Below are 27,487 nucleotides of genomic sequence, written 5' to 3' on the forward strand. Positions count from 1 at the left end.
TTTGCTCAAAATGTGGTGTTTTTGCAGAAACCTACCCATATTCAAAAGCTGATTACAAAAGAACTACTCAAGGTAGGATGAAACGTTTTTTTTTGTTGGAAAGCAGAGGGTCTGTTCTTTCATTTGATATATTGTATGTTTATATATTTGAAGAAGAACATTTTCTGGAAGGCATTAAACTTTGGTGAAAATCATAAAAACGCTGGCGCTGGCTGGCAACTTTTTTTAAAAATGCTTTCATTCTACCTTCATTAGTTCTCTTTTTATCACCTCTCAAATATGGGTAGATTTCTTCAAAAACACCCATTTTTGAGCAAAAAGCAGAGATAATTCCATTTTTGTGAAGGACTTTTGATAGAGATCAGATTCAGACCGATCTTTCAAACATACACAGAGTTCTTTCTCTTTCACGTGAGGCGCTACTTCCGGGTTGTATAAGTTGCCTGGTGGATAATAGCCGTATTGCGGAAAGCCGGAAATTCTTGTCATTGGCAGGGAAGCGTTTTTCTCTTAATTGACGAGTTATCTCGTCAATGGCGCCGAAAGAGTTAAAGTCATCATTTGTGCTTACATACGTACCCTGGGGACATCATCAATTAAGAGAAAACATTTTCCTGCCAATGACGCTTTCCTGATGTGTTTTTACGGTAATCTGTTATTCCGCTATTATCCATAGATAATATGTCGCTCTTACCCAATTTATAAAAAACTGAAGCAAAAACTAATTTTACAACATTTTAAACTCTGTGTATGTTTTGATCATTGTTCTGAAAATATTTTCAGCTTTTGCTCAAAAGTTTTTATTTTTTAAGAAACTTACCAATATTTTTGATAGATTTGTATGTTTATATATTTATAGAAGAACATTTTCCTGGAGGGCATTTTGTGATTTTTTTAAAAAAGGCTGGAGGGGAATGAGTTAGCATTTTATTTATTTAAGTATTATCCAGAGAGTAAAAAACAAACCAAAGCATCACAGTTGAAAACACACGACAACTGGTTCGACTAGAAACTTAATCTTTTCTATATGCTTCGGCGTTAGGTTCTGGTTTCCCATACAGTGCATAACTAAATAAAACATGCTGCTTTACGATAAGGAAGGATTACTGTTCAAATGCTTGCCATGTTTGGGACTTTATTTAAAAAACATATTTAATATTTGTCTCTGGCTCTCTTATCGCTCCCGTGCCAATGATTATTGGCATGGGTACCAAGGTTGCCGGCCCATGAGCAGTAAGGACACAGTTCAGTTTAGCTGTGATCTACAATGGCTTGTTTTCTGATAAAACAGCAGTTTTAATTAAGAGCAAGACAACCTGAATCTTCTTCTCGTCTCTTAAAACAAACCTTTGCACTTCAGTTAAACTTTAAGAAGAAAGAAAGTGCCTGAAGCAGATCATTCCTGCACTGGATAAAACAGATATCAGAGAGATGAATATGAGTATGTCGCCATGCGCTGATTGCGTTTGATGAATGTGATGAAGCAGGTTTAAGGGCACGTCTGTAGTGTGAAATCACTCCTGTAATCTCTACCCCTGACAATTTTTATGAAACTGAGACACAACGACAATATAAAGGGCATTTGAAAAGATGCATTTCAACCTAAAAGATCACTTGAACCTCTCTTTTTATTTATACAATCAAAGTTTATGCTGTAGGTTAATATATTTTACATCTTTAAAAGCCTTTTATTTTAGCTTTTCGAAGTTTAATGGTGGAATAAAAGAAGTGTGGATATTATACAAACATATTTAATTGTGTCCCATGGTAGAACAAAAATAATACAATTATTGCGAGTATTGTTGCACATACATCGACATTACAATGTCCGCAACTGCAATGTCACGTCACTTTTTTTTTCAATAGCAAACCTATTTCGGATGCCCTTGCCAGTGTTAAGCTTTATAAACAGTTTACACGGCCGACAGAAATCACAAATATGTGATAAGAAATGAATATTTAAAGGTAAATCCTCTCAAACAGAGATTTTCAAGTCATTGGTGAAGTCATCCATCATTTCTCATATCGAAAAATGCAGTAAAACAAAATAATCCCCCAATATCAAGCAAACAACAACACTTTAAAGGTGTCATATGATGTGATTTCATACTTTTCTTGGTCTTTGAGTGTTAAAAGCTGTTCGTGCATAAAGAAGATTTGTGAAGTCGCAAAGATTAAAGTCTCAAACCCAGTTATTTGCATAACATCGCCTAAATGTATGCAAATAATTGATAACCTTTATTCTCGATGTAGTATTGTTTCCCCACCATGTCGTGGAGGCATCCCAATATGTTTTGGAAGCTGATATTCCAAATATGGTAAGGGGCTTGAGGTATTCGGCCAATTACAATGCACCGGGCCGCTGGCCAATCAGAGCACAACATGCTTTTCAGAACGATGAGCTTTGTAAAAATTGATGCATTTCAAAAGGCACTAACAATAATGTACAGATGTGGAAAATAATGTTTTTTAAAAGCAAATACACAAATTAATGTTTTTTTTTTATTTAAGAAAACGTCCTATGACAGTGGTCTCCAAAGTGGTGCCCGCGGGCACCAGGTTGCCCGCACGGTGTCTGTGAGGTGCCCGCCAAAGCACACTCTACTAATAGCCTCAATTATTATATTTATTAATTACAAATTTTTTATATTAGCTTGGCTTCTTTTGTGTATGTTAACATTTTAAACAATGATAAAGCATATTAACAAGTAAAATAAAATAAAATCAACAAGTAAAATAAAAAGGTTTTAAACGTGCAATGTGTAGATTTTAGCGGCATCTAGCAGTGAGACTCTGAATTGCAACGAACGGCTCAGTCCACCATTCACCGAAACGCATAGAGAAGCTACAGTAGCCTCCAAAGGACCAACATGTTGTTGTACAGTAGTGATAAAACGCACTCTGTACAGCAGTTTGTCCTTTAGGGCTACTGTAGAAACATGGCGGCACAAAATGGCGACTTCCATGTAAGGGGACCAGCAATGTATGTAGATAAAAATGTCTCATTCTAAGATAATAAACATTTAACAGTTCTTATGTAAGGTCTTTATACACCACTGATAATATAGTTATGTATATTATATTGCATTTCTGTCTTTAAATCCTTCTAAAAGTAACACACTGCACCTTTAAGTAGATTATTCCTAAAAAGGTTGGAGACCTGTCCTTTGACTGAAGATTTTGGGTAAAATTGTGTTATTTTAAAATTAATTATTTTGTTGCTTTTTAGTTCTGAAAAGCATTATATTTTTGTATAATATTATTTTCTTTATTTTAATCAGTTTTGTGCAATGCATTCTGGGATTGCCTTCTACTTAACATACATTTGGCTTAAACAAAGCATCTTTGAAGCCTTTCTGTCTATGAGGCTTTCTGCAACTAAAGCCATCCTAGATGTTTTCCTCATTTAGCATCATTCATAACCACGACGGACTAGAGAGAGGTAGTTAACGGTGGACTTTATCACTAAACAGGTTCATATTAAATCATATAAACGTCCACGATGACCCCAGAGATGCGGTATTTAGTGGCTAGTTTCCCAGCCATGGCGAACCGGTCCACAGAGGCCAAACGCATCAAGAAAAATCATAAATCACTGGCGTAGTTTTACACCTGAACCGTCTCTAATGCCCTAGATAGAGCAGCTATCCTTGAAGGCAGATTCAATTATTTACCCAGCAAATAAATTATTACATAACGCCCCAGCACACGGCATCCCACAGTACTGCAAGCTTTTCAGCGATGTCTGACAACTTGTTTCCATCTGAAGCATTTAGAAAGCTAAAGAAAATGACATTCAATATCGAAGAGCGGAATGCAAACGGAGGACGTGAAGCTAATAAGGTGAAAAATGCGTGGAGTTGAGGCGACGTGCTGCGCTAGCCGCGAGGGTGCCGGAGATCTGCTGAAACGCGAAGCTGTCGAGGGCGAGAGGGATTTGAGAGCGGCCTGCTTAACCTACACCCTGCTGGGTAACAGTGCTGTTGGGAGGGGCTCAATGTTACAGCTCCAGATTACAGGCTCTGATAAGCACCACATTCACTGGCCATTAAGCCAACATATAACTGCTTTAACTGACCCTGATGGCTCTATTTTTAACCAAACACTGCTTCTTGAATTCGAGGGTTGCAACTCTAAATCTCAAAGGATCGGTTCGCATTTTGGAGCAACTCAGAGGCAAGGCATTATTAGCTAACATGAACTAAAAATGAGCAATGTGGTTATCAGCATTTATTAATCTTTGTGTATGTTAGTTAATAATACCAATACAATTGGTTTATGTTTGTTCATTATGTATTAGTGATGCGTGGGTAAAGAAATTGTCAATTTTTTGTGGGACGGGTCATTAAAAACAAAATGAAGAGTTTGGTTCCAAAACGCAATAAACCCCATTTTTGAAAAAAATGAGTTACTGCCAGAATCAGTATTATACAGAGATGTATAAAGTACTAGGGACCCAGACTTGAGTAAAAGTACAAGTGCTCTATCAAAAAAGTGACTTGAGTAGAAGTTGAAGTGCTCTTTAAGCACAGCACTTAAGTGGAAGTACTAAAGTATTAAACATGTTTTGTACTTAAGTATTGCAAGTAGTTTATTTTAAAATATACTACTCAAGTACTGAAAGTAAAAGTACAAGTATTGTGTAATGTAGTTATTAAAGCAAACAGTCAAAAGTTTGAATATAATATTGTTTATTATTTCAAATGTTTAAGCTAAAGGACACTCACAATTCCTTTGGCTGTAGCAGGAGTACAAGGACATGAATGTTCAGATAATTCAGATTAATTTAACTGATATGGCGATAGAGAATTCAGAATTAATGAAATATTAGTCTATATAATGGTAATAGGTAAAGGTACAAGGTGTTTCATTGAATTTAGGTTTCCTTCATTCGCGCACACTCGCCCTTTCTTGCGCATTCTCTCTGTCTTTCTCACACACTTTGGTTCTCTCTTCGCTTCACATTTGTCCACAACCCCGGCTCATATTTGTGAGTGAGAGGGAGGGAGGGATGGGTCGCCCTTCACTATCTCCAATATTGGTTCAGACCACCATGTGACCATGATTCGTAACATTTGAGAGTAACGAGTAACTATGCAGCACATAAAAAATGTATTGGAGTAAAAGTATTAAAATCAAAGAAAAAATGTACTGAAGTAAAAGTGGAAGTAGGAGAAAAAAATAATACTTCAGTAGAGTACAGATACTGTCTTTTAGTACTTAAGTACAGTAGTGAAGTAGTTCTACTTCGCTACTATACATCTCTGGTATTATATCAGGTCAGTATTAAAAAGTAAATTTTTATTTTACGCAAAATCCAATATCCGCCGTGTTATTCTGTCATCTTTTCTCCCTTTTTTCCCAAAATGCAATAAACGCCACTCCACCTTTTCTACAGAATGCCATAAATCCACTCCTCCACAGATTACAGCGCACCATTGCAATGTAAACAAACAATGACGGAATCCTAGTTTTCCTCATCTACTATGTACTTCGTGATCACCAAACAAACAAAAACAAAATAATACTTTAATAGCATTGATAAACCTGTGATGGTTTTCTGTGACAGGAACCTTTGACCTCACGTGATAAAACGCCAAACAGCTCCCACTGCCAGAAACAACAACAAAACAAACGAGGATATAAAAGTGAAGATGAAAGACGAAGTGCGGGAGAAATTAAGGTCGGGAATTTATGAATAGATAATACAAACACTGCTTTGTAAATGTTAAAAATGTTTATCATTATCTTGTTATTAATATTATCATGCTGGTTTCTATGGTTCATAAGCGTTTGTTTTTGCCAGTTTACAGACCAATGTAGTCTAATGGCCGTTTCCAAGCACTTTTAGGCAAAAATAAAGCCTGTTTTTAATTACATTTCAATGCCTAGTAGGTCTTTTTAATGGCCGTGGGCATGTGGCGGGTTGTAAAAATAGATACAGTGCTACGGGGTTGGCTGGGGCGGTCAAAATAATTTCATAAAAACGGGACCCGGGGTTGGAAAAACCCCAACCCGTGCATCACTATTGTGCATTAACTAATATTAGCAACTTTTGATTTAAAAAATGTATTAGTAAATGCTGAAATAAACATGAACTAAGATTGCTAAGTGCTGTAGAAGTATTATTTATTGTTAGGTAATGCATTAACTAATGCTAAAGTGCACCTATTTTAATGCTAAAAACAATGTTATTTTATGTATTTGGTATAATACAATGTGTTCATGTGGTTTAAAAAACACATTATTTTCCACATACGTTACATTTTTGTAGCTCCAGATTTCCCTCTCTTCCTGAAATGCACTGATTTTGTACAAAACTCAACTATTTAAAAAAATGCTGATTGGCCAGCTAATCTGTACGTTGTGATTGGCCTGAATCCTCAGACGTCAACCGGAAATATGACGCTCCTTACCATGTTTAAAAGATTCGCTCACAATGCAATGCTAACAGGAGTTAATTTACAGGCTGAGTCTGAAGCGGGAGGAATTATGATGGCGATCTATGGGTGATTCTCACGAAACCATTAAAACACCACGGCACTAATGATTTTAGCTTTAAAATGTGTAATATAGTAACATTAAAAAGCATCAGAATTAACACAATACTGTGTTCTACCTTGCACAATGTGTGATTTCAACATAAGAATTTATAATTGTAAATTTTATCTCATTTTCTGCTGAAATTCTCATTACCGCAATGTGTCCGGCTGTGTTTGAACATGCGTTATGTTGTAATTTAATCAAATTAACACAAAAATATTAAGAAAAAAAAAATAAATGGATGTTTTGCTAGACTACTTTAGATGACAGAAAAAATATTTACTGAATATTCATGTATAATAATACAAATAGTGAAGAAAAATTAGGAAAATGATGTGTCCATGCCTGATGTTCTCATCCTCCGCAACACTTTTTGAGAACAGTTTAAGCACACATACAGAATTTTAATAAAGTGTGATTTTGAGTGACCAAGCATATGAACCAGTTACTTCAAGATGGCTACCAGATAAGATCATTTTTTTACAGTTAATTTGAAATATTGTCTTGTCAGAATGCTTACACGACATTTTGATTATCATTACCGCAACAGATGCTCATTAAATGTTAATTTAATCAATAGAAGCATAATACTTTGATTTTAAATGCATGTGCAGAATCTCCAAATTATGTTCTTTCAGGTTTGTCATGTCATTTTGAAAATATGTCAGTGTTGATGTTTTCTGACTGTTGCGGTAATGAGATTTTTTAGGACTAATTTTTTTAATTATGTTACAAAAAGTGTTAAATGATAAGTAAAAGTTTTTAAATTAATGTTCCCATTTACTCCAGACTTTGTTTTTCAATGTCTGGTGGGAAAAAAGTAAATGTAAGCAATTTTTTACATTTAATGCTTGACATTTTTAAAACCAAGTTTTCGTGAGAATCACCCCTATACTAAATGACCAATTCCAGGAAGTAAACTGGTGCCTACAATCCGTGTGTTTGTTGTAGTCCAAAAAAGAGATTTACGTTGGAGACGATAAATTGTTTACTTTGGGGTTTGTACCTTTTGCATATCACTAACATGTACTAATACACACTTACACACCAAAGGAAATGTAAAATCGTGAAATGGACAATAGGTGCTCTTTAACAAATACAACCTTATTGTATAATGCTACCGTAATTTTATTGCGTGAAACTCATCAGTGCATGTAATTCAATTAGTTTTCATAATGCAAACAGTTAAAAGAGCCATGGAAATAAAAACTGATTTAATTCCATCTAAATTTCAAGGAACTTTTCTGCTAATATAACAAAGACCGTAACAATATCAACCAGCAACACTTTTACAGTTATGGCTAAATTTGCAAAAGTTTTATATGACTCATTACAAAAGCATCAACACATCTCTCTTCAACAAGACCTTAAAAGGCAGCAGCGTACGCTCATGTAAGCTGTGTTTTTCTTTTTCGAGCAAAGCTAATGAATGTGAAATTTAATTGCCGAGTTTATCAGAGATGACACTGTTAGAGGCACTTCACAATCTCAACACAATATAACTATGCTAAATTGTCACTCCGAGGCAAAATCGAGTTTGAAAACAGCTCTGAAAACCTACAGCTCTGTGCGTTCTGAGCGGCGGAGGTTGGAGGTGACGGCTCGACGAGGGTATGGATGGCGGACAACGGTCTCTAATGGCTCACGCAGCCTTTTAAAAGCTCAGAAACTGTGCAATTCGCTCAAGGCCTTCGCCCTCTACATTAGCAAGTATATTACTCCATTCGCTTTGGCTCGCAGCTGAATATTTCGCATACTAATTCTCATCACAGAGCCTGACATTCGACGAGGCACGGATTCCCGAACGGCTTAAATCCACAAATTATGAGTCAGTCTAAAGTGTCTCTCTGATCTGACCTCGCTGTGAAGCTCAATTGAGGTACTCCATTTGTCTTATCATCAGTAGCTGTGTGGTTTCCATCATCTCATCTGTTTGTTTATGTTCTGTTATGGCTGCCAATGCATCCTCGTGGGTTTAGTCTATATATGGTACTCAGATCATTGATCGTGCCAAGAGTCCCACGGCATATTTACATACTCCTGCAGCTCTGAATTCACCAACAGTGCCCAGGTTTAGTCATCGCATGTGACCGCTCACGGAGAACTAGACCTGTTGTAAAGGGCTTTTAAATTACTATTTTTGGTACTAAATTTGATTAATTTCAAAATCATATTTGTGCTTTTATAAATCATCTTTATACATTCAATAACAAACCACATTTACATGGATTTTAAAGTTCTTTTTTATTCATATTGTCAAAATCTTAACACACACAACATAAAACAGGCATCCAAAATAGGCTACAATCATATTACTGTATATGGAGGGGCTACCACTAATGATATTTTGATAATCGAAGGTATCATCTAACAATAAGGTTGTAGTTGTTGTTAACATTAATAAACGCATGTTCATGTTAGTTTATTGTGCATTAACAAATGTTTAGCAAATTATAAAATTAACATAAACTAAGATTAATAAATTATATAGAAGTATTGTTTACTGTTAGTTCATGTTAGAAAATGCAGTAAATAATGTTTACAAATACAACATTATTGTGTTAACTGTTACCTAATCGATTAATTGGACAATTGTTTTTTTTTTCTTTCGAATATTTGGGGAAAAAATATTTAAAAAGTCATATGAACGTACATTTGGACATTTTAAACCTTAAATAAAACATAAAAGTCCAAATTTTAAAAATTACAACTTCTTTAAATACTAGGGTTGTAACGATATTAAGTGATACACACTATAATACCTGTCCGATATTGATTCTGAATCACAATGGCGATATTATGCACAACTATTTCATTTACTACGGCTATCTGATCATCCTTATTAATCTAAAACCACAGTGAGTTTCAAAATATAAGTAAAAAAACTAGTAAACAATTCTCATGACCTAGGCCAACCAACTAATAGATATTGACATTAGCGGACAACGGTTTTAATAATAAATTATTATGAATTTATTTTTAATTAAATTGCTAAAAATGTTATTTTGTGTATTCGGTATAGTACAATGTGTTCGTGTGGTACATTTTTGTAGCTCCAGATTTCGCCAGGTGAAAAAGTAGTACACTTAGTGTACTTAAAGTGCTTTATTTTCGCACACTAATTTTGTACTTAATATACAAAAATTAATTTTTAGTACTTAAGATCACCTAAGTGTACACTGTGCTATTTTGAGACACCATAAATATGAACTAAAATGTGCTAAAAATTTATTTAAAATTTTATTTAGGTACCACTTGTAGTAAACTTGGACCCATCTTTGTATGATAGTTGAGTTCAAGTTTAATTGAAGTGTTAACTGAAGAAATTTTTAATACAAAGATAGTATGTTAAAAGTGCATTTTAGTTCATATTCATGGTGTCTCAAAATAGCACAGTGAAGTACACTTAGATAATCTTAAGAACATTTTAAGATGTAAAGATACATTTTTAGTATATTAAGTACAAAATTAGTGTGTGAAAATAAAGCACTTCAAGTACACTATGGAAGTGGCTATGAGTCCAAAGCGTGAGGAATTATGATAATGTCGGTCTTTACTACATCACCAATCCCAGGAAGTAAACTGTTGCCTACAATCTGTGTGTTTGTTGTAGTCCAAGAAAAGAGATTTACGTTATTGCGTCATCGTTTACTTTGGGGTTTGTACCTTTTGCATATCGTTAACATGTACTAATACATGCCAAAGGAAATGTAAAAATGTGAATCGGAAAATAGGTGCTCTTTAATATCGATTTGGTTGTTGCAATCCTATTATATAGTATGCAAAATATGCAGTATGTCTGAAACCTCAGTATGCAAAAAAGGCGTAATAAATGCTTGGATGATCTTGTGGTTCTTCCGAGATTTCTCATGCATTGGATGGATATATTTCAATCCCATGAGGCTACAAGAACTGAGGAGCCACCAAATTCGCAGAATTAATAAATCCTAGAAAACTGTTATTTAACATAGCGAAGCTTAACTCTTTTCCTGCCATTGACAAGTTATCTCATCAATGAAAAAAAACGCATCCCTGCCAGTGACGAGTTTTTATAGCAATCCATATTTTCCGCTATTATCCACTAGGTGGCATTCTTACCAAACGTATAAAAACGAAAGCATCCACTGATCCAAAAACAGTAAAAACTCTGTATGTTTAAGTAATTGTTTTGAATCTGATCTCTAACAAAAGCCCTTTACACAAAATGCAATTATCTCAGCTTTTTGCAAGGCATTAAACTTTTGTGAAAATCATAAAAAATGCTGGCACTGGCCGGCAACTTTTTTTTAAACGCTGGCAGAGAAAGAGTTAAACTAAACCAGCTAAGCTAAAAAGTACATGTATTAGGTTTTGTTGTAAGCAATTTCACTCATCTTCATCCTAACTTCAACACTCCTTTGTTTATAACTTCGCCCTCAAAATTCATGTTAGCTGACCCCATGTCAACAACAATTCCTAACTTACAAAACTTTTAACAGGCAGAGTTTCTAACTGGCTAGTTTTTTAAGATAAGGTAAAACTTTTACCCCTCTGACTCATTGATGCTGTTTACAGAGCCTCGAGCTGTCTGAGAGACAGGTGTGATTTCTCAGCACATCTATTATCAGTCTGCTACCAGGGATATTTTATGCATGCTATTAAATTTATTTAAAGCACTTTTAAACCGTTTATAAACGTTTCCTGATAAAAAAGCAGGTTTGCATGACCTTTACCAGAAAATTTAAGTGCAAAATTGTGCATGTAAAAACACAACTACTGGTTATTCTTCTAGTCATCAAACCAAACAAAAGTTGCATTTAATTTTTAGACAAACACTTCGGCCGACTTTCAGGCAAGTTCAAGACAAAACATTCAATAACACCAAGCAATTTATCAAATCACAAATAAGACTTCAAGAACAACCAACGAATAGATTTTTGTATTGGCAGCCAAAAACAATCCTGCAGTTTTTTTTATTACTTCCTTGTTTTACAAAATGCACAACCATATGCAATTAGGGATGCACTGAATTAGGGCTCATTAAAATTGAATCACGATATGAAACATTGCGATTACGAAATAGCAAAAAGCTGTGATATGAGAAATATGCAGCAGGACTGCCCTCTTTGTGAAAGTCTTAACCAATCGAGTGAATCCGTTCAATCGGTACTAGAAAAATAAAATTTTGCATTCAATGTTGCTACACTGCAAAAAATTATGTGTTAATTTTTTACACATTGTGTGTGTCATGCCATCCAAGGCATTATTTCATGTTAAAATAAATGAAAGGGACAACACAAGTTGTGTTAAAAACAGTGATGGGAGTAACGCGTTACAATTAATTCTGTTACTGTAATTCCACTACTTTTAGTGGTAATGAGCATGTAACAAAGTATTTTTTTTAAATCAAGTAACGCAGTTACAATTAGTGAAATTTAAATGAGTTGGTTACTCGCGTTACTCTATTTTGTGAAAAATGAACACTTGCAGACAAGACATTTCTGATCTAACGTAGCAGGATCATGGGGGGCGGCACAATGACACACACAGGGCTCTATCTTACACCCGGCGCAATGCAGCGCAATGCGCGACGCAAGTGTCTTTCGCTAGTTTCCACGTTTAGCGCCGCGTTGTTTAAATAGCAAATGCATTTGCGCCCCCTTTTGCGCCCATGGGCGTTCTGGTCTGAAAATGAGGTGTGTTCAGGCGCATTGTTGGCGCGTTGCTATTTTGAGGCAACTAAAATAGACTACGCCATTGACCAACAAAAACCTGGTCTAAAGTCTAAAGTCAATGGCGCAATGTGTTTTACGTTATTTAAAGAGCGCATTAGTAATATGCGCCTATAAACGGGACGACAACGCGGGTTTGCTTATCACAAAGTACATGAATGTGCAGCAGCACAAAAACGCTTTTAAATATGAAAGATTAAAGGATTTAATGTAAAAGATTATTATTGATTCTCTTGGACATAATTGAGGACTAATTGTGAGACGTTAGAAGGCGCAAATAGCTGCTTCACCTGCAGCCTGGTAAGTAAATAAATGCTTTGCTTTAAACAAATGCATCTGTTTTTAAATGTTTTTTTTAATGCTACCTCACGGATTTATTGTATTGACCCTGTACCTGTGGATATGGTGAGATGAGAAACATTTTTAAGTAATGATTAAAAAAAACTCTTTGCTAAAAAAAACGCTGTCCAAAGTGCTGAAACGTGAGGAGAGCCGTTTGTAAATTCTTTATCTCCTGTTTGTTACAAATAAAGTATTTTTAGAGAACAAACCTTATCTTACATACTTGTAAATTATTTTTTGATGATATTGGATAGCCATACATTTAAAGCAATTTAAAGCCTGCTTTTTTACTTCCTTGACTAAAAGAAAACGGGTTTTAAAGGTTTTATTAAAAAAATAACAATTTCAATACAAGTGAAAAACGACACAAGTATTTAACATTAATCTTAAACTGGGGATCTTCTTCCTCCGCTTATTTTTTCAGTTTATAAAGTCCGTTATCTAAATAGGGATTAGACATAGCGCGAGCGCAACTTGCTTTTAAAGGGGGTGAGAGCTGTGACTCTCATTGGTTTACTGCACGTTACGCCCAAAATACTCCCATTACAATAGGACCAACCCTTTTCGACCATGCGCTCGGCGCACAAACCATTTTTCCCGTCGTTAAATTAGCAAAAGTGAATTCGGACACGCCCATTTAGACGTTGCGTTGTGCGCTTTAGACAATGCGCTTAGATCGTTAAAATAGGGCCCACAATGTGTAAAAAATTAACACATAATTTTTTGAAGTGTACATTGAAGTTATCGTGCACATTTTATCTCACCAACAGTTTCTGCACCTGAAGGTTTTGCGTGAGCACATGAAACTAAACTTTAGATTTTTTTACTCCAATGTCACCTTAGGGGCTCGGTAAAATCGCAATTGCAGTAAAAAAAACCCGCAGTTAGTTACATATTTTTCACAAATCGCACAGCCCTACACCGAATGTTTGGAAACCATGAAAAAACAAGTGAAAAGACCGAACAAATTTAACCGAACAATAATGTTTTCGATGATGAGGTCAACGTAGGGTGAGAGGCACGAGAAAGAGAAATTTCAGCTGAGTAGTTTTGGTTGTCGAACATTCTGTGCATTTAAACAATTATTTAATAGCGACACCTTAGCAGTAAAATCAAATCTCTGGTCAGCTTTACTGTACTACGCTTTTACTCGAATCATTGTTAAAATTCATAGGGCCCAGAGCAAAATTTAAAGGGACCGCAGACCAAATAAGCCAGAAGTATTATAAGGAACTAGGCCTGCCTTTGTCACAGGCCCGGGAAAACATTACCGTCAATCTCTCCACCGAATGTCAGCCATATCAGTTATCAATCATGTTTATTTAAACAAAGTCATAGCAGTGCAAACAACAACATATTACAGCGTCAAATGTCAAAGCTGACACCTCCCGGATATGTTTATTTTCATATTGTGAGCCAGCAGCACGCTGCTGTGCGCAGATTGTTAGACATTAACTTATGTTTTTCTATGCAGTTCGTCTGAGGTCACGAAACCGAATGCATTACAACAAACAGCCGAGCAACGACAAAAAAGCATGTGGGAGACTATGCACTGTATTAAGCTCTCACAAAATCAAGCATTTACACACTGAATCCAGATTTAAAGCTAGTGAGATTTATAACAGAGACCTCACCTGCTTTATGTCTACACTTGTAGATGTGTGCATGGATAAAACACAATAGTAGTCGTGCAGTACAGTTATAGCATGTCTTTAAAATATATATTTTTTAGAGAAAAATATATCCGTGTTCAATAAAGCCCTGAAAACACATCAGCCTTGCCAAGACACAAAAACTCCTATCCTTTCTTCTTCCTTTTATAGTTGCTTTCAAACATATTGATTTTGACCCGAATAGCCCAACATATCCAGTACAGAACACAACCAAAGCACGGCACAAATCTGGACCAGAATACAACAAAACACCCAACCCCGAGTTCATTCACTTAGTCCAGCCATGCCCACATTTCTGTCATTTTTACAACTGGAAGTGTTATGCGTGCGTGAGCCCTCATGATCATAGATCTCAGCCCCGTTCCACCCGAACTGTAAGCTTTTAATCCCACGCCTGTTCCAAGCTGCTACCCGATACATTTGCCAATGTTATCAATGTTTCAATCTGGGAACACGAAAGAGCTGCTATTTCATCGACAACCACGATTTTACATCTGTAGATGCACTTCTGCATGTGCAAGAGAGCGTGTCAGAGATTACACTAAGGGCACAGGGTAAAAAGCCACAGTCAAGCTTTATGGTGATGTGCAAAATATGGACAGCTGATTCCCAAGACAGCATTAAAACTACCGCCATGCACTCACATTTCTTGCAAAAAAGACTATGCATGCAATTTATGGTTACTATTCATAGTATCCGTATACCGTTGCCTTGTAGGGGTATATTCAGATTGCCATTGTTTACATCTTGCAACGAACCAGAAAACAGTAACCATGTTTCTGAATGCAGAATAGTGCATGGGTTCAAAACAGTGTAACATTTACAGATCACTGTGATAGTCATCTTTATGATACTGTACCAAACAATGAGAAGAAAACCTTTTAATTATTAAAAATAATAATAAATACAATAAAGTGGAATATAAATTGGATTCAATATGTAAAGTAAGTAATCATTAAACAAATATCAATCTTTCTGACACAGTGGTGAGATGAACTAGCTGAACACTAGTTTAGAATAAATGTTAAATTATTAATGAAGTTACTAAACAACAATGCCAAGAATCTCGCAGTCTAATTTTAAGAAAAATGTTCACAACCCATTCACACCTCAACCAGCAAATCAACATCTGTGCCTTCAAACTTAGTGATCTGCCAACCTCAAATTCATATTCATATTCTGGACATCATATGTGCAATACATGACTATCCAAAATGCAGCTCACTAGGTTTGGAGACAGTCAGACTTGTGGTCCCCTTGAAACATTCAATAGGCTAGCATACAGGTGTGCAACTACATCTCCAAAGTAATGCTCTGAGCATCTCTGCATTTGTAGTATGCGAGACAAAAGTGTCAGCCAATGTGCTCCCGATCCATCAATTCCTCTGTGGTTTATATTTAATCCCGTTTGGAAGTTTTCCCCCATGCACAATCCAACGCGAACGCACCTTTACGCAACGCGTTACGCACAGGTGACATGTGTCACCGTAACATCACGCACGACAACAGCCTCCACGAAACAGTAACGTACAGTTGTCATCCACGACAGGACCTCCAGCCTCACCTTCTGATGGAGATGCCCAACGGTACCCAGGATTTCACCAGACGTGTACGCCGATCGTTACGCGCTGGCTGTTTGTTCATTGCATGGCTGTAAAAAAGTGTTTCCGTCTCTAGTATTTGTGTCCCTCTCTGTACGTTCTGCTGAGTTGCGGTGCCCAAGCGTCGTGTCTGCTGCTCGCACCTCTCGCGACTGAACGCCACTCCGCTCTCCCAGCTGATAGTTTACTCCACATAAGCTCCGCCCACCGCAAACCGTGTGTGTGTTTACCTGAGAATCAGCGGCGCCTGCTGGACACATATGGAATTACAAAGCAATAATGCCTTATTTCGCAACAGATTGTATACAAAGGTGAAGATTAGATAGATGGATAGATATTATACGAAATATATTTAATATTATAGAGCTTTCAGTCTTTTCCATGGCACCTATTTCTAACAATTTTAGCACCCGCCTTCCTTCACGCAAAAACCTCCAAAATAAAAGTGTTGACTAACTTTTATATCAAATATTATACAATCGGAATAATGACAAATTGTTTATTTACGTTTTGTTTAATGACTTGTTTAATTGTGTTTAATTTTGCACAACAACTGCAGTATCCTATGAAATTAATGTAATTTGATTAAATACATAAAGTATATAAACAACGAAAATGACATAAGCTATAGCCACGTGATTGATTTTAATGTTCAATAATGATAAAAAAATATGTTTAGATAAAATTATTAGAGGAACGGATTTTTGCATTAAATTTTACCTCAGTCATATGTGAGCATGTGTGATTCCGCGCCCCTGTGAACTTTGAAGATGAATCTAAAAAATCTCTACTAATATAACGTCGAGACGGTCACATTTTAAACCATACATTTTCTACAAAAAGGAGGTTAACTGCACATTACCGTACTGAACTTTGGAAATGTTGTTAGCGTTTCTTACACGTTTTTGTTCCTCTGGTAGCCAAATGCAACAGCAAGCTCATGAGCGCGCTCAGACGTTGATGACGTCTGCGACTGCGCTGACTGCAGCCCCTCCCGCCAGAATAAAGTAATGTAACACGATCAATTCAAAACACTATAAAACGGCAAAAATCTCTGATAAGTGACTGAAATACTGTGCATATTAAACAGATTAAAAGAAAGTAACAGATTAATGGGCGCTTATTTAATTTTGAGGTTGCATGCAAAATCCATTTGTCTCAAAAAACCGAGGGGGCACGTGCCACGTCAGTATCAATGGGCATGACACCTCTGCTTGGCACGCATTTGCCAGCTACAGGCTTTGGCAATGACAGTACTTAGTGTGGCATTGTGGGTAAGTATGAAGCTTCACACACAACACGTTTTTAATCATTTAACTTTGATTTTGAGGTTCCTCAAAGGATTTGCCCATTTTCTTTAAAAAAAATCCAGATAATTTACTCAGCACCATGTCATCCAGAATGTTGATGTCTCTCTTTTCTCAGTTGAGAAGAAATTGTTTTTTGAGGAAAACATTCTAGGATTTTTCTCATTTTAATGGACTTTAATGGACCCCAACACGTATCAGTTTTAATGCAGTTTAAAATTGCAGTTTCAAAGGACTCTAAACGATCCCAAACAAGGCATAAGGGTCTTATCTAGTGAAACGATTGTCAGTTTTGGCATGAAAAATAAAAAATATGCACTTTTAAACCACAACTTCTCGTCTTCTTCCGGTCCTGTGACACGCCAGCGCGACCTCACGTAATACGTCATCACGCCAAAAGGTCACAGATGATGTATCGAAAGTGTTTACAAGTGTGGAGAAAGAGGACCGTTCCGACGTTTTTGTATGTCGAATGATATTAATTAATGTCTTTGTGTCAGTTTATTGTTTAAAATGCTCCGCAAATGTGCGTTTCAAATAACACGTGACCTTTCAACATCATTACGCAATTACGTGAGGTCACGCTGGCTCATCACACAGCCGGAGGAAGACGAGAAGATGTGGTTTAAAAGTGCATATTTTTTTATTTTTCTTGCCAAAAATGACAATTGCTTCGCTAGATAAGACCCTTATGCCGTGTTTGCGATCGTTTAGAGTCCTTGGAACTGCAATTTTAAACTGCATTCAAACTGTTAAGTGTTGGGGTCCATTAAAGTCCATTAAAATGAGACAAATCCTGGAATGTTTTCCTCAAAAAACATAATTTCTTCTCGACTGAACAAAGAAAGACATCAACAGTTTGGATGACATGGTGGTGAGTAAATTATCTGGATTTTTTTAAGAAAATGGTCTACTCCTTTAATGAAGAAAAAACATCTTGCACAAACATATCTTAACATACTGTACATCAGCACCATTGTTTTGTCTCAGTATGCACACCAGTAATGTAAACGACTTAAATCTCCTTATATAACGAAGGCCTAGTCCTGGATTGATCTAAAACCTGTCCGGGGAACCACCCCTATAAGTCACTTTGAACAGAAGCTATTAACTAAATGAGCAGCCAGTTTCACTGTGCATGTCTCTACCATCAAAACATCCATAGCTTCAGGGCACGTTTAAAATATTGCTCTTTCAATTCTGCTGACCGAACCCATGGGTATGCACCGTCACTGACGTCTGGTCATTTTTCTCTGAAGTGGTAATTGGACCGTACGTATACACTACAAACGTTAAAAATTGAAGGTAAGCTCTCATTAATAATAAACCAACACTAGTGTGTCAAAGGTTGTTTGCTTTCTGATTCACTGCCTGTCACATAGTCACATGCATTGTCTTAACAGCACACCTGCAATTTATGGATATGTATGCAACTCTGCTTTGAGCAGGAATAGCTTCAGGGTCACCAGCCAACACTGCATTTCGTCAGGATCTGTTGGACCTGAACGTGTTTTTCCTTGCGACCGCTGCTTGCGTTTGGAGGCCTCTGCAGGTAGTGAATCATTGCCACTGGCCATTGTCTCCTCCAGCACAAGGTTGTTTTTCAGACTGTGTTGAATGATCTAGGTAATACATCTGAGATTGCATGGCACCACTCATACGTTCATTTATTTTCACGGTGTCTTGTTCAGTCAAAAATTAGATTAATAATTGATGAATCAAGTAGGTAAGTGGATGGATGAATAGACAGATCAATAGATATAGACCTATTTCTAATTGTGCATTTTTATTCCAACTAAAAATGTTGATCTGTGTCATATGAACTTGGGTAGATCATTGCATTAGCGAAATCGCAAAGGTCATGGGTTCAATTCCAAGAAAAAAAAACACACTTCATAGCTTGAATGCGTACTGTAGTACGCCATTTTGGATAAAAGCGTCTGCCAAATGCAAATATTTTATTAAAATGTAAAGACTTCATCATCCGATCCAACAGTTTCTCATAAAGACACCCAATAGGTCTTTTAATCACTTTAAGTAAATAGATGGCATGCAGGTGATTTTTCTAGTTGCGCATACAGTTTAATTTTCATTAGAGACTGACTAAAGGAAAAAAACGATACAGAGATCCAAATAGGTTTGAAATCGCTGACCACCCCATTGTATGGGATCTGGACAGAGCCGGCTGGATAATTGGTCACCGGAGGAAAAGCTCACCTGCATGACTGCTTTATCCACCAACATCTCATTTATCAACCAGGGAACCTAATGTGCAGTCGGGTTTTGACCTTTGCCTTTAGCCCCAAACCCCATGCTGCTTAGAAAGAGAGGATCTGTAAATAAACATTTGCAAAATTAGCACCAGGAAGGATCATTTCTCCTTATACAAAACATTTCATAGCTTGCTTATGCACCAAAAGGATAAAAAGCGTAAAGGAAATCAAATGGTTTTTATTTGAGAGAAATGTTCTTCAACGAGACCCTTAAAACCCATCAGCTCGTTCAACAGCTGGAAACCTCGATTGATTTGTATGAAGCAGAGTTTTGTTCCTCCAACATTATTTATCTCTAAAGATTGCTGACTTTTCTATTAATGCACATATTTGCACGCCCGCAGAGCAAACTGAAATCTTTTCAAGCTCTCTATATGATGTATTTTCACATTTGTTATGTCCTGCAGGGTAATTGAAACTTTAAAAAAAGGAAACATCCATTTCTGCACTATAAAATGTATCGTTGCATGTATTTTCTTGCTGTTAGGTGGGAATAAAAGCATGGCTCAAAAAGTCTTTTCACACTAAACTACTTCATTTGTTACAGAGACTCGAACAAGCAGGCTCCTACGGGCAGTACTCCAGCAGTCACATTGTCTTCATGGTGTAGTTATGCACGCTTTCAAATGCAATTCTGATTGGCTCAAAAAGAGCACAAAGGAGAAAACGCTGATAAACACATATTATAGCATTTTATGTCCAGGAGGCTCTTATATAAGGACATCCATTCAGAGATTTTAGATGCACCACGACAATGAATAATGTCCTGAAACATTCCAGTAAACTCTTGGAAACATTAATTGGAGCTTTGTGGTGATGGTTCGACAACCCTTAATCCACACCATGGCTTCACGCAACCTCGTTCCAGCAGCTCGCATCTAACGTGTGATCAATACTGCAAGTGACTAATGTTAGCTGCAATTAGGACACAATGCATCCCGTGGCTATTTTCAGTGTTTCCAATCTGCAGGAAGCGCAACAGGGAGGATAATTGCATATTGACCAAAAATGGGCGTGAGAAGGAATACACACACACTCACAAACACAAGGTTACACACCAATTAACTGTCATCGTGTGGTTATAGGGCTGGTTGACGACTATTAAACTGACCACATTTAACCGAAGCCACCTGCCAAAAGGTTTGATAAAGATGTTGTCTATGTTTGTTGTTATTTAACTAAAGGAATTTAAATGCTTTCTCCATTAAAATTTTTTTTTTCTTGTGGGGTTAAACAAAGGGATAGTTCACCCAAAAATTCATGTTGTCAGAAACCTGTATAAATGTCTTTGTTTTGATGAACATGAAGGAAGATATTTTGAGAAATGTTTGTAAACAAACCGTTTATGAGCCCCATTTACTTCCATAGTAGGAAAAAAGAATACTATGGACATGAATGGCAGGGTTCCCACACCTTAGTTAATTTCAAATTCAAGGACCTTTCAAGGGCTTTCCAGGTCCAATACCCTCAAATTCAAGGACTAAATGTGGGGACACATTTCAAGTGAGAGCAAGGTTACATCGAGTTACCTTTTAAGATACATTGTTACAGTTGCCTTTTGAGGGAACTCGCGCTGTGTCACTGCGGTGACACTTTGGGGACGCCTCCAGGGGTAAGTGCGTTTGAATGTGTATATCAAATTCAACCAATGATGAGGCTTAACGACAAAGACGCAGGTGACGCAGGAGTCAGGAAGTATATCGCTATCAGAAATATTGCCAAAGACGATGTTACAGGGACGCAGGAAGTATGGCAAGGGAGACGCAGCGTCTCGTTCCCTTCTCATGGAACAACAGTTACATACGTAACCCGTGACGTTTTCATGTGTCAAACACAACTATGCAAAAAAGCATTTTGGTATGAATCAACATTCGCATACAGAAGATATAAGCATTTAAAGCGAAACAGTTGCTTTAAAGGCTAGACATTTTATGATATTATCCTACACTACACAGGGAATATGGATTTTTTTTTCAGAAAAAAATTCTTGCATAAAATAAATTCAAGCACTTTCAATGACCTGTATCTGTATGTGGGTGATTCTCACGAAACCATTGAAACACCACGGCACTAATGATTTTAGCTTTAAAATGTGTAATATAGTAACATTAAAAAGCATCAGAATTAACACAATACTGTGTTCTATCTTGCACAATGTGTGATTTCAACATAAGAATTTATAATTGTAAATTTTATCTCATTTTCTGCTGAAATTCTCATTACCGCAATGTGTCCGGCTGTGTTTGAACATGCGTTATGTTGTAATTTAATCAAATTAACACAAAAATATTAAGAAAAAAAAATGAATGGATGTTTTGCTAGACTACTTTAGATGACAGAAAAAATATTTACTGAATATTCATGTATAATAATAATGAAGAAAATTAGGAAAATGATGTGTCCATGCCTGATGTTCTCATCCTCCGCAACACTTTTTGAGAACAGTTTAAGCACACATACAGAATTTTAATAAAGTGTGATTTTGAGTGACCAAGCACATGGACCAGTTACTTCAAGATGGCTACCAGGTAAGATCATTTTTTTACAGTTAATTTGAAATATTGTCTTGTCAGAATGCTTACACGACATTTTGATTATCATTACCGCAACAGATGCTTATTAAATGTTAATTTAATTAATCGAAGCATAATACTTTGATTTTAAATGCATGTGCAGAATCTCCAAATTATGTTCTTTCAGGTTTGTCATGTCATTTTGAAAATATGTCAGTGTTGAGGTTTTCTGACTGTTGCGGTAATGAGATTTTTTAGGTCTAAGTTTTTAAATTATGTTACAAAAAGTGTTAAATGATAAGTAAAAGTTTTTAAATTAATGTTCCCATTTACTCCAGACTTTGTTTTTCAATGTCTGGTGAAAAAAAAAAATTTAAGCAATTTTTACATTTTCATGCTTGACATTTTTAAAACCAAGTTTTCGTGAGAATCACCCATGTATATTTTCAAAAACTTCCCAGATTCACAAACTTCCAAGGACCTTTGGGAACCCTGGAATTGGGCTCATGAATGGTTTGGTTACAAACATTCCTTAAAATATCTTCCTTTGTGTTCATCAGAACAAAGAAATTTGTAACAACATGAGAGTGAGTAAGTAATGACAGAATTTTAATTTTGGGGTGAACTATCCCTTTAAATCCTGTCAGCTGTTTGCATTTAATGCAAACTTCATTTTATTAATATTAAAAAAGCGTTTATAATGTATTAATACAATAGACCAATAGATGAAATTGCTTTTCTAGACAACGTTATTGCATTTCAACTACACAAACAAAAGATAGATGGAAACATGATAAATGATAAAGGAAGGATATTGTGAATGTTTGTGTTTTTATTTTATTGGATGAATTATTTTTGCAAGTCATTGAATTATTAATATCAGCCAGGTCATCAATCATTTATATATAACCTCATAGAAATATATAGATTGAATGACATTTAACTGGTAGGTCAGTGCGCCATCTACTGGTCATTACTGTACAGCAGTTGAATAATAACCTAAAGAAGTCACATTCAAATCAATGTTTTATAAAACTGTCAAAATAGTTTAAACCCTTTCATGAATCTTTTGCCACAAGTATGTTCACATTCTCTGTATTTTGCATTTCTGTAGCTTAATTGGTACTGGCTTAGCAACGCAATGGTCGTGGGTTCGATATCAGTGAACACAGACACTGTTATAGGAAATGTACAGATTGAATGCACTTTGGATAAAAGCATCTGCCAAATGCATCAATATAACCTTGATATCTTTAACATTCACTGAGTAAGGTCATGTCAAAAATTTTAACTTTGATGCTCCTCATCTCATCATTAGATTGTGAGACTTTAGTCTGTATTTCACAGACATGGTCACAAATGTAATGTATTTTTTTATTTTATGTAATGTTTGAATTGCACGTGCACTTTAAAGCACTTAAAAATATAATAGCAGATTATCAATGACTGAATCAGTAAAGTAGCTATATGAATGACTGATCAGTTGTATCCAGTGGCTCAGCAGAGCTTTAAGTGTCATATGGGGTTTATATGAGTAAACTCAGTTTGTTAAAGGATGTATTAACAGCCCACAACCTCACAGGAGTGACAGTAACAGGTTGTTTCTGGTGTTTGTGTTTTGTTGGTTTGAGTTAGTACAAACACTCACTCATGCTTTAGCTGGACTTGTTAACACATGCATGGTTTTTCATAACCAACGTTGGCACCGGTTATGCTTATGAATATCACTTGGATTGGTCGCTGCGGTCGCAATGTCAAAATGCTTCGCTTTGCTGCCTTCCAAATGTGAAGCTCCCGTTTTATTAAAATCCGGGATAACGAGAAGGCCATAAACAAGATGCGATACCCACGCAAGCTCTGTTCGGATATTAAAACACGCAGAGAAAAGCATTAAATGAAATGTTAGCTTTGGCCTGATTCCTAGGAGCTTCTGTCTTGGACTTAGAAAGGGAAAAATAAATAAACAAGGAGCTCCAGCTGCAGAGAAAAATACAACATAATTTCATGGCTGGTGGTTTACAGCAGGCTGAGCCAGCACTGGGTTATTTCATTTCACTGATTTTTGCAAACATCTTAAAGGGGACATATAATAAAAATCAAAAATAAGCTTAGTTTTGGTAAACCATTCTCTGCAAGCATGTGAAAAAAATAGCTTATTGAAATTTGGCTCCCCTATTGATGTCAGAAGGGGATATACCGCCCCTTAATCTGCACTTTCCAACCACGGCACTGCCATTTAGTGCAGAGATCAACTCATTTCCATTTAAAGGACACACACAGAAACTGCACATTTTCGCTCACACCTACAAAGTGGCAATTTTAACATGTTATAATAAATTATCTATATGATATTTTGAGCTAGTACTTCACATACGTACTCTGGGGACACCAAAAATTTATTTGACATCTTAAAAAAGTCTTGTGAAATATCCCCTTTAACACGTTCACTTTCAAAGCATTATGATAATATCTTTCACAGATATTCATCATTTTGAATGAATGAATTAATTTATTAATAGATGGATGAATTTTGGTTAAAGAAGCTTGCAGAGCACAGAATACAGACACAGTACGTATATCAAAAATATGCGAAAATACAAAATTTGTCTATATATAAACTAGATACAAGGGTCAGTGACAAAAATGGTTTGGCAAGATGAGAAATTTAAAAATCTTTTTAAAAAACTTGTTTTTAAAAGCATGCAGCATGTATATTTCAATGCACATATTGTATTTATGTTGATTTTATTACACTTGCACCATTTTTATGAAAGTTAAGACTGAATGGACCTGAAAATGTCAAATGGTGTAACCGCCAATTGCACCAAAGAATGAGAATTATTAAATATTTTATCCACCTTGATGCCGTAAGCGTAATCATCAAAAAAATATTTAAATATAATTGTATTAGTTATTTATAAATGTCAATTTTAATGTGTTTTTGTAATATTTGTCCTGACATATGCTGAAAACAGCTCTGTTTTCTAAATAATCTTTGACAAATGATGTAAAAATGTATGTAAAAATCATATTACAATAAACTAGATGATTACATTTTATTCCACATTTTTTATGAATATATTTATATTTTTATTTAAAAAAAAAACAGTTACTAAACTAGTTACACCAATTGACACAGACCGGTTACACCACATTAACATTTTTGCAATTATCCCCCAAAAATTCTTTCAAAATGAAATAAAACCAGAAATTTTAGACTTTCTCCTCAAAAAAGAGAATGTATGCAAGTAATCTGCAAATTTATCTTGAAATTTTTACACTAAATGAACCATATGGACACAAAATAATTAATGTCATGTCATTGACCCACAAATAGGATATCTACAGAAATTATCTGCAAAAGTTGTGTTAAATAAAAAAATGAAAAAAAAAATGCTCCCAAGCTGTCACTGGGGCTTTACGCTTTAAAAAGACCCTAATATGTACCATTTAGGTACCAGTATGTACCTCTTTAGGTGCAAAGGTGTACTTTTTGAGAAAGGTACCACCCTAGTGACATATAAAGAACCATCAGGAACTCTCTTGTTTTTTCTAGAAAATAGGGTTCAACAAAAGACCCATTAAAGAAACTTTACTATTAAGAGTGTTAAGGTTTGTTTATGGTCTATAAGGAGACACCAAGTGTCAATCCTGATACGATTAAGGATCCCTAGGGTTTTACTGACTCTATGGTGAAGACATCTCCAGCACCCGTCAGTCCATTAGAATCTCCTCTGGTTAAGTTTGTATTGATGCATTGAGTGTGTATGTGTCTGCGTGCTTATGCATCCTATTGGCACATTAAGACCAAACGAATCCATCGGTGGAAATAAATCTATAGCACCTACCTAAGTGGCTTTGGCAATACGCTGCACAATAAATACATTAGCCAATCAGAGAACAGAGAAATTATCAATGCACTTTGCTGTTGCATTTTGTTACATCCACAAGTTAATTTTTTAACCTGTATGAAGTATCATTCATGGGAAAATCTCTACCATGTGTGTCCCTTATATCATGTAAGGCTAATCAACAAATTGCATGTGATTTATTATTAAAAGGCAATAGTTTATTAATAATATTTTAAATATGTACTCATTTAAATTTTATATGTATATTCTGTGATGGCTAAAATAATGCAGTGTTTTAGGTTCATGCAATAATAAAATATGTTTTAGCACTTCACAATGCAATATAATAATATTGGATTATAGTAATTAAGTTTAAAAGGCCATATCTGAATATAGTTGGTCCCCTGATGTCTTTGGTGGTATACGCCCGTGCTACTTGAGAAAATATGATTTCTTTTATTAAAGTTAAACGGTAATCTTTTGATTAAATAAAAAATGCACATATAAATAAATGAAACTGTTTCCCTTAGAAGGACCTACAGTCTGTGTCTGTTCATCCAGATGTTATGCACAGCAGAGAGGGATTAACAGCATAACCTCAATACATCAATACCAATATACGAACAAACATTAAGAGGATTAGATCAAAATATGAAAATTGGTTCCATTGCTGTGAGAATCATATTTGCCTAACTAACATAAAACACATTACATCAAATTTTACCTGTGGTGAAAATGAATGCACTGTGCAAATGCTTTCAGCATGTAATGCAAGGATTAATGTTTTTTTTCAACGCGCAATTGCCATTTGCCCACCAGGGGGCGCGCAATGAACGAGAAGCCAGGTGATAATCACTCCACAGAAAGCCATTACTATCACACTGTGTGCATGGTCAAATTAAAAGGGGCACAATAGTGCCAACCTAATGACGTCTTACACAGTGTGATATTCAATTTCGTCTCAGCAGTGATTAGAGAAGATTATCTGCAGAAATATTATTTATGAACGCGCTCTCGTTTTTGTATGGCACGCGCAGCTCTGCTTGCTCTTATCAGATGCAATGGCTAATTAGAGGATCTGTAGATTAAATGGGAACGTAATGAACCCCTGGAAATTACACTTCAAAATCTCCATGAATTAAATCAGATTTATTCGCATAATCTTGCAACAAAAAAGTGCAAAACTTTGGTGCCAAATTTGAAATGTGCTGAAATGTCCTGCAAGAATTCTGAAGAAATATCCTACAGGACAGGGTTTATTCCTGCAGGATTCCCGTAAGATTTATTTTTTATCCATACACTATAAAAAATACTTTGATGCCCCAAAATTCTTTGTTGAATCAACCCGGATTTACAAGTCATTTCAACTTACTCTTATTTATCTTGACTACAGATGAGTTGTTATAACTACAGGTGAGTTGTTATAACTTATAAATTTAAGTTGACTTTCCTCAACTATATTTTATAAATTGTGACAACTCATCTCTGTTGACATAACTTGTATATCTGAGTTGATTTAACAAAAATGTTTAAGGCAGCAAAGTATTTTTTACAGTGTAGGAATACTATAGGTATGTGTGCTGATATGTCCTTTAGGATTAAACTTGTCATGCAGGATAAACCTGCAGGACACTACAGTGACATATTTTTGGATTTTAATTCAACATAATCAC

General features: G+C 35.8%; 1 protein-coding gene across 5 annotated transcripts in view; it reads right to left on the reverse strand.

Annotated features, from left to right (window-relative positions):
• Positions 1-19,415, reverse strand: part of LOC129429261 (kelch-like protein 29) — a 371,472-nt gene extending 352,057 nt beyond the window's left edge. For 2 of the 5 annotated variants that reach the window (XM_055185822.2, XM_055185820.2), the window contains exon 1: positions 15,834-16,085. The gene's annotated coding sequence lies outside the window, so the exon portion shown is untranslated. The other 3 variants (XM_073856371.1, XM_073856370.1, XM_055185821.2) reach the window with 3 other exon arrangements.
• Positions 19,416-27,487: the final 8,072 nt, after the last annotated feature.

Source organism: Misgurnus anguillicaudatus, chromosome 18, assembly GCF_027580225.2.
Source record: "Misgurnus anguillicaudatus chromosome 18, ASM2758022v2, whole genome shotgun sequence".
NCBI lineage: Eukaryota > Metazoa > Chordata > Actinopteri > Cypriniformes > Cobitidae > Misgurnus > Misgurnus anguillicaudatus.